Below are 14,374 nucleotides of genomic sequence, written 5' to 3' on the forward strand. Positions count from 1 at the left end.
CCTCATTATGCGCTACATGTGAAATCAAAGACTGTGAGTAATGAAATGCACTGTAACCTACACTTCTTCTCTACATCCAGAATTTCAAATGGGCACATAATGCATGAGGTTTTGGTGTTGACGTTCCCCTTGCACAAAACATGGAGGCAACTTGCACTGCAGCTGCAAGTAGTCAACAATGGAAAGCAAAATGACTGAAATCAATGCTGCTAAAAAATTTAACCCTTGCAGGCACGAATGCTGAAAACATTTAAGCGCTTATAAAGTGTGTCATCGGTTTTTCACTATTTTCTCAGGACCCAGATGACCCATTGATCTCAAACTTATGTAAATTGTGGATTACACTGCCAGTAACTGTTTTGTTAGCAAGAAGTTTGGATGGACTCATACGTGGTAAGCAGATAGTAAGTTTAACTTTCTAATTATGCAAAGATTGAAGCCAACAATGCCTCGCTGACTATTGAGGTTGAAAGGTTGGAGCCTTTGAAACTCTAGAGCAGTGTCTTACCAACTCGACTACGAAGATTGCCTGGTAGCTCAAGGTAGTTCTAATCATAAGTTTAGCAGCAAGGTCTGTGATGCTTTAAGATTTTAAATTTGCATCGCCTTAAAAATTACAAATTACAAATTTTCGTTTTTAGCTGTACACCGTTTACTCAGCACTGTTTACTCAGTATTTTCCCTACGAGTCCTGTAAAAAAGTGTAATTGTTTAATATTGTCGTAACACAGGGGCAAATAGTGAAAACTTCAAAACTTTAGTCCAATAAAATACGATGTAACTTCACACCGGTGTGCAGTGTGATTACACGCACCACGCACAGTATATACCGGTGGGTTTACAGCGGCGTCTTTTCAGAGCGAATAATGCGACTGCCTTGAGCAAGGCTACAGTTGAGGTATCATACGCGGTTAGTTGACACTGCAACTTGCGTTTCTCTTTGCATTAGGCGTACACAAAATGGACCTGCTCCACTCTTCGTGTGGAGGCATTAGTTTGAAATATTATTCTAGAGGGGCAGGCATGCATGCATCAATCCACTTCATTATTCTTAATATCAAATTTTTGATTAAAAATATATAAATTAAATTTAGAAGCTGAGGTGTTGTACTTTATCAGTCCACATGTTTATTATTTCTGTACAACCTATATCCCTGTGAAGCAATGGCTCGTTCCATCATGCAGTGTGTGTGTACCGTGTGTGTCAACGTGCTGTAAAACCAACAATTTAGCAGTTTTTAACAAAAGAAAAACACCAAGTTATAAACCTCTATACCAAAACTACAGTTGTCCACCACCTCATTACATTGTCTTCCTAGACCTGCATGTATCTTCAAGTTCCTTTAATTTTAGGAAAATCACTGTTTAAATGCCGATAAATCCCAGGATGATATTTTGATCAAATGTGGTGAGTGTTTTTTGGCATTGAGAAAGCACCGTCTCGAGCACTCGTAAACTTGCACTGGCACACACTGGGTTTTTAACTCTGCCCTCCCATGCTACTAATTACTATTTATAGCAATCGTGCATTACATTATTGCAAAAAAGTCGCGTTGCATAATTGGGAAGAGTAAAGTTGAATAGTGACAGTCAATGTGAAACTATAAGAAAGTAAACAATGTTTACTCCTCATGAAGAGTAATACTAATACACCTATCAATTGTAAGACGCACCACTTGACGATCGCAATCACGATAGCGGCTAATTAGATCGAGCAAAATACAGGTTGTGGCATTGAAAGGTTGGAATGTCTGCAAATACCAACATCATACGAAGACAGGGAGCTGGAAAGTTGGCTTCATTATTTGATTCTCCACCAAATAAACAAAAAACATCGACGGAACATGGCGTACCTCGACGCACATGTTAAAAATTGTTTGACTGACGACTATTGGATTTTGATGTACCCACCATCACTTTATTGAGAGTAAAGACGCAGACTTGACGCACCCTCCCCAGGGGTCAAGTTGTGCGTCTTACAATTGATAGGTGTACAATTTGATACACCCAGGGCCCAGGTCGGAATTCATCAACAAACAATTAGGCCTATGAACTCAGAAAGTAATAGTCCTATTTTTATAAGTAATAACTCAAAAAGAATGTTTGGAATAAATGGTTGGAAAAGTTTCCGTATGGCGCCACCACTTTTTCATTCGAAATAAAATAATATAGTATCTAATTTACCTGATTGATATATCCCTTTTTGTAAAAATGAGTGAAAAGGTGGTGGCGCCATACGGAAAGTTATCCGGGACTACTGCTAAAATACCGGTAACATGTACATTGTCCATGTATATACATACATGTATATGTAAACCACAACGTGAGAGGAGACCGTGGGAAGCTTCGCTTGACTACATTGTAATACTAATGTCATAGTCTGGCCCGTCAATGTGTCATGACCGTAGTTTGGAGGCAGCTTAAAAAGTACACGTATCATGAAAACAGTTCAAGGAAGTGCCAAATGGTTTTACGGAAGTGTATTTTGACAGGGATATTAAAAACCAAAGATATACCTTTTCTCTGTAGAATTTCGAACTGCATCATGCAGACGGTTTTCCTTGCAGCTGACACTTGCGGTTTTACGAAGACGGCTTATTTTTAAATCCCGATTAAGGTTTTCAGCCCAACTGCCGTTACCCAGTGGTGTAACCATCATGCGCACACGAAGTAAATACATGAATGGAGACTGGGATCCGACTACCGTGTTTCCCGCCGCTGCGCCGAAGCTTCACTGTTGCTCAACGTGGGAAACTTTAGACTATCTGCCAATCACCAAGAGAGGGCGCTCTCCACCTCGTAATGTCAGAGCCGTAAAAATAAATGCCAACAACTTAGGAAAAGGAGAAGCATGAGTGACGGCCACTGGCAGCAAATACCTTGTGTTTTGCGTGTTTTTGATTTTGTATTTAGATTTAGCCAAATTTGATTTTGTTTCTCATAACGCAATGCCCTATCCAGTCAGTATAATGGAGATCAATGGGTGTCAGTGTATAGTGTATACACGCGCACATGTTACACGCGCGCACTCAAAATGTATACATTTTTAGCGCGCGAACGTGAATTGCGCAAAGTTGCAATGAAACTTATAGAGATATAAACAAGCGTGCGATACAGTGGCCACTGATTTAGTGGCCACTATTTTGCTATTTCCAAAGCCGGTCTTTATACCACCGTTAACACTCCCACACGTGACCGGGTTTTGACCAATCAGAGACTTGAAACCGTCAAAGGTATTTATTAATAATTGAATAGAATGTACGAGCTGAAGACTAGTACATCTGTAGTTTAAAATGAATCTACAATTCAGAGTCTTTTCTCACACAAAAAGTGTGGATTCCTGAAGATTTGTATTACTATTTTAAATGTAGTATTGCATGGTCCTTTCCTAAAAACATGAATATAGGCAATTCATCCTAAATTGACTGACAAGTTGATGCGCTTAGTTCTACAGAACCACTTCCAAATTTTAACCCTTATTGTGATAACAAAGGAGTGGTAGTTTTACATTAATCTTTACCAATTTTTACCAAAGCAACAGTTGGCACTGTGATTGTTAACTTTGCATAGATGAACAGAATTAACGGTAACTAGCGGGATGCCGCTTTACACAGATATTTCGAAATGTAATGTGGGGGAGGGTGTTATACGCCTCTCTCAATATTTATGCATGGCGTCATAATTCTAACCCAAAATGGAGCTATTTCGCACGTCCGCCACTACTTGCAGTGGCTGCGCCCACCTCGTTTTGGGTTAGACGACGTACCTTATGCATACTTCTAGAAACTACAAGGCTCCCCCGTGAGCCTTATAGGGGTCTAATAGTTTGGGCCTCCTTAACGCTACACGTTTTTCAAATCAGCGTTGATAGGTGGAACTGACCGTTAGCCACCAATAACTAAAGTTTCTTTTGTACTACACTACCAAAACTTTCCCCTCACACTCAATATACATTCGTAATGCTTGCATTTCCTTTTTAAAAAACATCGTCAAAAATGACATTGTCACGTCCCACGATATACATAGCGTTGCTACAGCACTATAAGTAAAGCGAGTTTTCGGAACATGCTGTGTGCCACAAATCTTAAGACTGTTTTGGGTTTTTTTTCGGGGGGGGGGGCGGTAAGAGCGTAGGTCTCTTTTTTGCTTATTCTCATCTGAATTGGTCTTGTAAACTTTCTGGTCAGTAGGCTGCGCACTACGGGGGCACTAAACGTGAACGTCAAAAAAGTGTTTTGTTTATTGTCACTTTGGGCTTATTGCATCTCGCGAAATTTTAACGACAAATGACACAATTTGTGACCGCGTTCATGTTCACGCTGCTCTAGGAACAAACCTCTTCACGCAATATGTCCTCCGGATAGTATTGCATAGAAGACATATAATTGCATGCGACAACGGCATCTAAACATTTTGTACGATCTAGTTTTGGCCCCAAAATGCGTCGGATGTCATAAGTAGAAAACAAGAGGAGATTAACATAAACAAGAACAACGGGCCCAGTATTGTGTTTTGGGTCTATTTGGACCAGGTATGCCTGTTTTAGGGAGAGTTTCAACACTTAGATCATAGGCTGTAATGCGCAAAACAGTCCAGCGTGTTTAATGGCGAAAAAATCCCATCCAGCATTTTGATGAAATTAGTTGGTTAAACATAAGGGCGGGTGGCTGAAATTCACAAAAAAAAACATCATAATTCACCGTAAAAAGCATGTACCTCCATAAGGGACAAAACAAATAAAACACAAAACAATTAAAACATCACAAGGGCCGGTTTTAATCCCACGTTTTGATAATTATTTTTAGGGCAAAAAATATCGCTGACATAATTGTGTTATGAGAAACAAAATACAATTTGGCTAAATCAAATACAAAATCAAAAACACGCAAAACACAAGGTATTTGCTGTCAGTGGCCGTCACTAATGCTTCTCCTTTTCCTAAGTTGTTGACATTTTTTACGGCTCTGACATTACGTGGTGGAGAGCGCCCTCTCTTGGTGATTGGCTAACGTTTCCCACCACTGGGTAACGGCAGTTGGGCTGAAAACCTTATAATCGGGATTTAAAAATAAGCCGTCTTCGTAAAACCGCAAGTGTCAGCTGCAAGGAAAACCGTCTGCATGATGCAGTTCGAAATTCTACAGAGAAAAGGTATATCTTTGTTTTTTTAATATCCCTGTCAAAATACACTTCCGTAAAACCATTTGGCACTTCCTTGAACTGTTTTCATGATACGTGTACTTTTTAAGCTGCCTCCAAACTACGGTCATGACACATTGACGGGCCAGACTATGACATTAGTATTACAATGTAGTCAAGCGAAGCTTCCCACGGTCTCCTCTCACGTTGTGGTTTACATATACATGTATGTATGTACATGGACAATGTACATGTTACCGGTATTTTAGCAGTAGTCCCTAAAACGAGCCACGATCGACTTCAGAGTAAGTGAGATCTAATAATTACGATCCTAATTGAACATTCTAAACCATTTATTCCAAACATTCTTTTTGAGTTATTACTTATAAAAATAGGACTATTATTTTCTGAGTTCATAGGCCTAATTGTTTGTTGATGAATTCCGACCTGGGCCCTGGGTGTATCAAATTGTACACCTATCAATTGTAAGACGCACAACTTGACCCCTGGGGAGGTTGCGTCAAGTCTGCGTCTTTACTCTCAATAAAGTGATGGTGGGTACATCAAAATCCATTAGTCGTCAGTCAAAAAATCTTTAAGATGTGCGTCGAGGTACGCCATGTTCCTTCGATTTTTTTGTTTATTTGGTGGAGAATCAAATAATGAAGCCAACTTTCCCTCCCTGCCTTCGTATGATGTTGGTATTTGCAGACATTCCAACCTTTCAAAGCCACAACCTGTGTTTTGCTCGATCTAATTAGCCGCTATCGTGATTGCGATCGTTTATTTTGCAGCAAAACAGGCATCCGCTGTCGCTCATCGGTCGAGCGCAATCAACAAATCTGCGCAACAATTTTGTGCACAATTTATAACTTGCGCTATGCAGAACAGGCAGTTCCAATTGTGTATCGAGCAATTTGAAGATTGTGCACCATCGTGTACACACGTGCACGATGTGCTTTGACTTGCGGTTATTAGGACCCCACTCTGTTTTCTGTGCGTTTTAATAGCTAGTGCGCTGGGTCCCGCTTGTCTCGAAAATCGAGCGGTACCACCTCGAACACCTCAAATGGTGCATGCACTTGCAAAACAGCGAAACTCGCTCTTGTAGCTGTAAGGTTGAATTACTTTGTATTCACTGCGCTTGCGTAGTTCAACGAGACTTTTTGTGCGTCGGTAATGTGCGTTGTTTTCCGCGGTTGGTTAGTCAAAAAATCGTTTGGAGGACCGTCCAAATCTGCAACAAGTGTGTCATTTTCTTTAATCAGTGTGGGTCTTGGACACACAAATCCGACTCGCATGTGGACAGTGACGCATCCTCCCCGGGGTCAAGTGGTGCGTCTTACAATTGATAGGTGTATTAGTATTACTCTTCATGGGGAGCAACCATTGTTTACTTTCCTATAGTTTCACATTGACTGTCACTATTCAACTTTACTAAGTCACTTCCCAATTATGCAACGCAACTTTTTTGCACTAATGTAATGCACGATTGCTATAAATAGTAACTAGTAGCATGGGAGGGCAGAATTAAAAACCCAGTGTGTGCCAGTGCAAGTTTACGAGTGCTCGAGACGGTGCTTTCTCAATGCCAAGAAACACTCACCCCATTCGATCAAAATATCATTCTGGGATTTATCGGCATTTCTACAGTGATTTTCCTAAACTTAATGGAACTTGAAGATACATGCAGGTCTAGGAAGACAATGTATTCAGGTGGTGGAAAACTGTAGTTTTGATATAGAGGTTTATAATTTGGTGTTTTTCTTTTGTTAAAAACTGCTAAATTATTGGTTTTACAGCACAATGACACACATGGCACACACACACTGCATGATGGAACGAGTCATTGCTTCACAGGGATATAGGTTGTACGGAAATAATAAACATGTGGACTGATGAAGTACAACACCCCAGCTTCTAAAGTTGATTTATGTATTTTTAATCAAATAAATGGTATTAAGAATAATGAAGTGGATTGATGCATGCATGTCCGCCCCTCTAGAATAATAGTTCAAATTAATGCCTCCACACAAAGAGTGGAGCAGGTCCATTTTGTGTATGCCTAATGCAAAGAGCAACGCAAGTTGCAGTGTCAACTAACCGCGTATGATACCTCAACTGTAGCCTTGCTCAAGGCAGTCGCATAATTCGCTCCGAAAAGACGCCGCTGTAAACCAACCGGTATATATACCGGTTGGTTTACAGCGGCGTCTGTACTGTGCGTGGTGCGTGTAATCACACCGGTGTGAAGTTACATCGTATTTGATTGGACTAAAGTTTGATGTTTTCACTGTTTGCCCCTGTGTTACGACAATATTAAACAATCACATTTTTTTACAGGACTCGTAGAAAAAATACTGAGTAAACAGTGCTGAGTAAACGGTGTACAGCGAAAATTTGTAATTTGTAATTTTAAGGCGATGCAAATTTAACATCTTGAAGCATCACAGACCTTGCTGCTAAACTTAGGATTAGAACTACCTTGAGCTACCAGGCAATCTTGGTAGTCGAGTTGGTAAGACACTGCTCTAGAGTTTCAAAGATCCCACTAAAGTTTTTATGCCTGGACTCGGAAACACTTGGACTAGCAGGCTCCAACCTTTCAACCTCAATAGTCAGCGAGGCATTGTTGGCTTCAATCTTTGCATAATTAGAAAGTTAAACTTACTATCTGCTTACCACGTATGAGTCCATCCAAGTTTCTTGCTAACAAAACAGTTATACTGGCAGTGTAATCCAAAATATACGTAAGTTTGAGTTCAATGGGTCATCTGGGTCCTGAGAAAACAGTGAAAAACCGCTGAAATGTATTCAGCATTCATGCCTGCAAGGGTTAAATTTTTTAGCAGCATTGATTTCAGTCATTTTGCTTTCCATTGTTGACTACTTGCAGCTGCAGTGCAAGGTACCTCCATGTTTTGTGCAAGGGGAACGTCAACACCAAAACCTCATGCATTATGTGCCCATTTGAAATTCTGGATGTAGAGAAGAAGTGTAGGTTACAGTGCATTTCATTACTCACAGTCTTTGATTTCACATGTAGCACATAATGAGGTAGGTATTATAGCCAATCTGAACTTCAAAAAAATATTTCTGTCAATGTGGAATACTGTTTGAGTACTTTCTTACATCCTGAAATGTTGGTGTTTTCTTTGCAGGTCTACGAGAGACATGACCTGAAAAGCTCATAATAGAATGAGCTCATAGTGTTTGAGTTCTGCTCAGATGTTGTCTGGCCACAAGGGATGTTAAGGTAAAACTGCTTTGAATTATCATGAAAACTAACCATTAGTGAAATATTAGAACAAAATTATGAAAAGGCATTAGTTTAGACGGACATGAGTACAGATGCAACAGGAGAATACATACTTAAGTGTTGGTTAGCGTGTTCTGCTGTATTGTCTCCATGAATTGTATCATATGCTTAGAGAGTGACAGCGAATACAAAACACTGTACTCAAAATGTTTTGCCCCTCACATTTACATGACTACACTGTTCTTTGTACTCTCACTGAGCGTTACTCTCTCGTCCAGGAAATACAATTGCACAAATTCTCACTGTCTTTTAAAATCCTTGCATTTCAGTAATGGTTGCCTTACGGTTGGTAATCGATGGTATCTGCAGACAACACTGGTTCACAATGACCATTGGTCCATGTACAAAAAGCGTAATTTTAACATTACTAAAGAATGATCCACACAGATTTATCTTGGCCCTAAATTGTGTTTTTTCCTGCTTTTTTGAAAAACAACATTTCTTTTACTCCACAAATATACGAACAACCGTTTACAAACTATAGATTGCTTTTTATTGGGACCCTATGCGTTTTGTATGTGTAAATGTAAAAAGAGGTAGCTTCAAGATGATATACAAGTAGGGGGTATGAGAGCACAATGGCACAGTTTGTGTTATCACCAAACCACATTTTAAAAACAAAATTCTTATTGAAAATCAGAGGGGTTTGATCTTAAAAGAACAAAAGCAACACTCCTGTCAGCAACAAGTTTTGTGTGCAAAGTCGAATACTACCCTACTACATGGAAGAGCACATTTATGGGGGCATCAGTTCATACTGTTGTAAAACTGTTCTGATGGCTGTTATCCTTGCTCTTCACAAAAATCTGTTAAAAGTCCAGGTCAGTTAAATCTATGTTCAAAAACTTTATTTGCAGATATGGTTGATCATCACTATTTGTGTCAAGGTCGGTTCTGCACTCAAGCTTGCAAGCAGGACATTAGACTCAGGTCAGTGCATTGTATCAATGAGAATGGGTCGTTTTATTGTTTACGCGTAATTTACACAATGTGGTTAAATGGACCATGCAATCGCCACAGAAAACATAATATCAAAGATATCATGAGAGGCGTTGTTTGGAGATGATGGAATCTTCTTTTGTGTGTATGTTGGTGAAGAGAGCGACTCTATGCACGTCAGAACCCCTAAAGAACGTGCCCATGAAGACACAACTATTTTACTTACCAAATCTGTAGGTAATAAGGGAGTTCTGTTTGATGCCAGGATGTCAATGGAATATCATGTTGCACAACTAAGTAAGAACCTTGGCTTTTACCTACAAGTATTGCGACATTCTTTTGTTTTGCCTTTGAACTTGAGTAGGTTTAGTATTAGGGTTTGTTTTGTTCATGAGGTAGAGCTTAGGTGATGACACTGCTTGGCTTGTTGGTTGTTCCTTGGTAGTTTGGCCTTTTTGAGTGATTGCAGGATCTGGATACGGACTGTAGTTAAGAGTTAGGTTTAGGGTTAGGGGTTGTGTTAAGGTTGTTTTTGACTGTGATCATGTCCACCTCTGATTACGACCTCAAGGTAACTGAGATTCTGTCGACCAACACTTACAAACGTTTACCAATAGGCCCCATTTTTGGCAACGGCGCAAGATTACGAACCATTCTCCAGTTTCTCCATCAGTCTCAAGCCATCGACACACCTACTTACTGTCATCTCAGCCCTCTGCATCCTCCTGACCTTGCTTCCTGTTCAATGCAAGTCACACAATCCCGATATTCCCCTCTGCCCATCGTGCCAGAGGTTTACCAACATACAATGCAGCAGACATCTCACCAAAACCAGTCACCCACAAGTCTGCCTCGCACAGCACCACGCCACCAACTCAAGCAAGTTAGTCAACACCATAAAATGACAATCACGTCAATCAATTTGACATTCTTTAATTGACAATACCATATGGGGAAAAGGCATGATATTGACATGCAATCATGATGGCTTCTCAGAAATGTAATTAGGCTTTATTGTAGTTTGTGGGGTCAAGTACAATTTCCTTGGAGTTCCTTGTATACGTGTTTTACTGATCAAGAATGGACTTCAAGAATTAAATTAATTTCTATATTTTGTTCATAATATTATTTTTGAAATTTGTGTGCATTCTAAGTTTAATGTCCTTTTGATCATTACGAGTACGAAATTGCCGTTGATGACTTCATGGTTCTGAGAAGAGGATAATTGCAAAATACTTAGGGGAGAATTGAGGAGAAATTGTAGATTTTTTAATAGAATGTATGAATCAACGGCGAGTACATTGTAATGATGAATATTTACTTCGGAGTCTATTCTCTGACTTAAATTCCCCAAAGCCATCGATTATGAAGTAATAATAGTAATAATAACAGTAAATATTTGTTATAGAGCGCCTTACAAAAGTTACAAAGGGCTGTACAGTGACTACGAATATACACAAATTATAATGACTTAGCGTAGTATAAAAGTAAATGAATAGATTCAAGGAATTTGTTTTTTTCAATAATAAATGTATATTTGTAAAGTTTACTCATGTTTTCATATAGTCAAAAGCAAGTTTCTATCTCATCATTTATGCAGTGTCTGATCGTATAAGAGAACAATATATGGCCCAAGGGAGTCTACCAGATCAGTTCAAATATTTAACTTAGAAATTACTTCTTGATCAAAAACTATGTACTTCGGAGGGAGCCGTTTCTCACAATGTTTTAAACTTTTAACAGCTCTCTATGCTCGTGACCAAGTAAGTTTTTATGCTCACAGTTATTTTGATTAATAACCAATAGTGCCAAGCAACACCACTCCTCAGTTCTTTCTCTATTTCATGAAACCTCATGTGTCTAACACTCTAGCCTACTCTGATGAAATCTATATAAGCCCTGTAGCTCTCTGTATTTAGCGACTCTTGTACTCTTAGTTAGTCCTGTACTTGTTGTACTTGACCCCCTCAGTCAGCGTTGCGGGTAAATCTGTCACAAACTAACAGCAATTCAAGTACTTTGGCTGTAACATCCACTCTTGAAGCTACTCCTTTTCCAACATCTGTCGATGTCTTTGGCTTTCTTTATCTACCTTTGGTCAGCTAAATCATATCTAGGGAACAAATGCCTGAAACCCACAACCAAGCTGATCTAGCGGAACAAATGCCTGAAACTCACAACCAAGCTGAGGTTGTTTACAATGTCCCTCCTTATCCTACTCTACACTACACTACAGCCAAGGACAAACACAGACTTCAGCCTTCAAGCTCAGGTCTAAACAAGGCATTCTTTGCTTCAGTCGTTGCATAAATGGGTCGACTTGTCCTTGAATTTGTTCTGGACTTAGCCCACCACCCGCCTTATTCAGAGTTGGAGGTTATTATTTCGTTAACTGACAGAAGTTCAGGTACCTTGAGTGTAACATCCTTTATGATGATAATTATTTTGAGTAATTAACAATAGTGTCCACTGCCTTTAAAACTTGTTAGTTCAATATTTAAGTTGGCTTCCTGAATAAACTCCAGCAAAATGACACTGGACACTTTTGTTTTTGTTAAAGACCAGTCTTTTCACTTGGTGTATCTCAAAGTATGAACAAAATAACAAACCTGTGAAAATTTGAACTCAATTGGTCGTCAAAGTTGCAAAATATATGGAAGAAAAATCAACCTTGTCACACGAAATGGGTGCTTTTAGATGCCGGGACCTCCAAATCTAGTTTTGAGGTCTCAAAATCAAATTTGTGCAAAAATTACTTCTTTCTCAAAAATTAGGTTTCTTTAGATGGAGCCGTTTTTTCATACTGTGTTACTCCACTGCTAGTTACCAAGAAAATTTTATTGCTTACAATTATTTTGAGTAATTACCAAGAGTGTCCACTGCCTTTAAGGGGAACTCTGTATAGTTCAAATTAAGTTATGAATTCCTAAAATTAAGTAATTCTCATAACAAATTTGTTCAAGGTATCTACCAATTGCATCAATGCCATGTGGCTACTAGTGATTACCATGTTCACCATTTTGGGAGTAAAATTCCGCTTGTGCTGTAAGAACTTTGGAGCGCTTTACCTGATAACATTAGACGTTGTAGTTGTTCACTTGTTTAAAAACTTGCTGAAAACTCATTTATTTAACTCCAGCTTGTAACTTGTCTTAGATTATTCCTTGAATACTTTGTATACTTCATGTACTCCTTATTTTACTTATCAAGTAAGAAAACCACAAGGGAATCTGACTTCCATGCTAACTAGATTTTAAGTAGATTTTAAATAATTCAGATTTGACTGAACAAAGAAAAACTGACTAGACCAGGACTTGAATGTTGAATTTTCTTTGTTCAAACCCCATTACTTTGATTTTACTTGCAGGTAATTGTTAAACAAACTTGCTGAAAACTTATTTATTAAGCTCCAGCTTATAACATTATTATAGATTACTAATAAATACTTGTCCATGTATTCTATATTTCTCTCTGTTACTTTGTTATTTGTGTGTGCTGCGCCTTGGAATAGGCATTTTACACTAGATAGATAGCATTATAAATGCATTATTATTATTGTTGTTTTTATAATGACTAACGCCACAAATGGCAATACTTAAAGGCACTGGACACCTTCGTTAATTGTTCAAGACCAGTCTTCTCACTTGGTGTATCTCAACGTATTATGCATATATAATAAAAAAACCTTGCAACTGTGAACTAAATTGGTCGTAGAATAATGGAAGAAAAAAAGACACCCTGGCGCACAAATTTTGTGCGTTCAGATGCTTGAGTTTGAGACCTCAGATTAGGTCTCAAGTTCAATTTAAATATTTTCGTGAGAAATTACTTCTTCCTCAAAAGCAACATACTTAATGGTGAGCAGTTTCTCACATTGTTTTATACTATCAACAGCTCTCCATTGCTTATCACCAAGTAAGTTTTTATGCTTAAAATTATTTAGAGTAACTAACATTAGTGTCCTGTGCCTTTAGTATAAAACAGTGTTAGAAACAGCTCCCTCTGATGAGACATAGTTTTCGAAAAAAGAAGTTATTTTCCCATGTTTGATATTTAGACCTAAAATTAAGAACTTGAGGTCTCAAAATCAAGCATCTGAAAGCACACAGCTTCGTGCGACAACTTGTTTTTTTTTTGTTTTTTTTTAATATCTCGCAAATTCACCAACCCATTGAGATTGAGATCAAATTTCACAGGTTTGATATTTTAAGCACATGTTGAGCTACACCAACTGTGAAGGCTAGTTTTTGACAATTACCATTAGTATCACAGTGTCTTTAAACATTAACTCTAAAGGGAACAGACTGGGTCATTTTTTCTTTGCTCAATTCCCAATGTTTTATTTTACTTGTAGGAATTGTTGAGACTACACGTATGACAGTCTAAGATGTACGGGAAAATTTGCCGGAAGATGTGCAGGGAGGCAGCCCAGCAGTAGGGCCTCTTGCAAGAGACCCGTGCCCATAAAGTACGATTGAAACTTTACTGTAGTGAAATCTTTGCTATTGTCCTAGAACATAGGAGGTCAGTTGCAGTAAAATTGTTGTTTTTTATCGATAAATAAATAAGCTAAACTCCAGTACTGCTGACAAATATGTTTTACTGAACTCCTGTGTTTAAGCTTTGCGTCCAGAATTAAAACATATCAATAGAAACCACAAGGGAAAACCCCAAAATCAGAATTATGTTGTCACCAAAACGAGCCCCTTGATGTGTGATTTTGAAATATCCTATATTGCATATCTAAATTAATCCTGTGAGTGACCCATTCTATGTTGAAGACTATGCAGAGCGCACTTTAAAACGATGCATCAAGATAGAGCTACTGTTTCCCTCTCAATGTTTTTGAAGCTTGCAGTATGCTAATTGCTTCAAGTTTGGGATCATTATAAAAAAACAAACTGAGCTATCAAGTCATATTTTTAGCGGTTACCCTTTTGTTTGGCCGGGGGGTGTCAGTCACAGCCATACAGCTGC

Source organism: Asterias amurensis, chromosome 3 (assembly GCF_032118995.1).
Source record: "Asterias amurensis chromosome 3, ASM3211899v1".
In the NCBI taxonomy this organism is placed as follows: domain Eukaryota; kingdom Metazoa; phylum Echinodermata; class Asteroidea; order Forcipulatida; family Asteriidae; genus Asterias; species Asterias amurensis.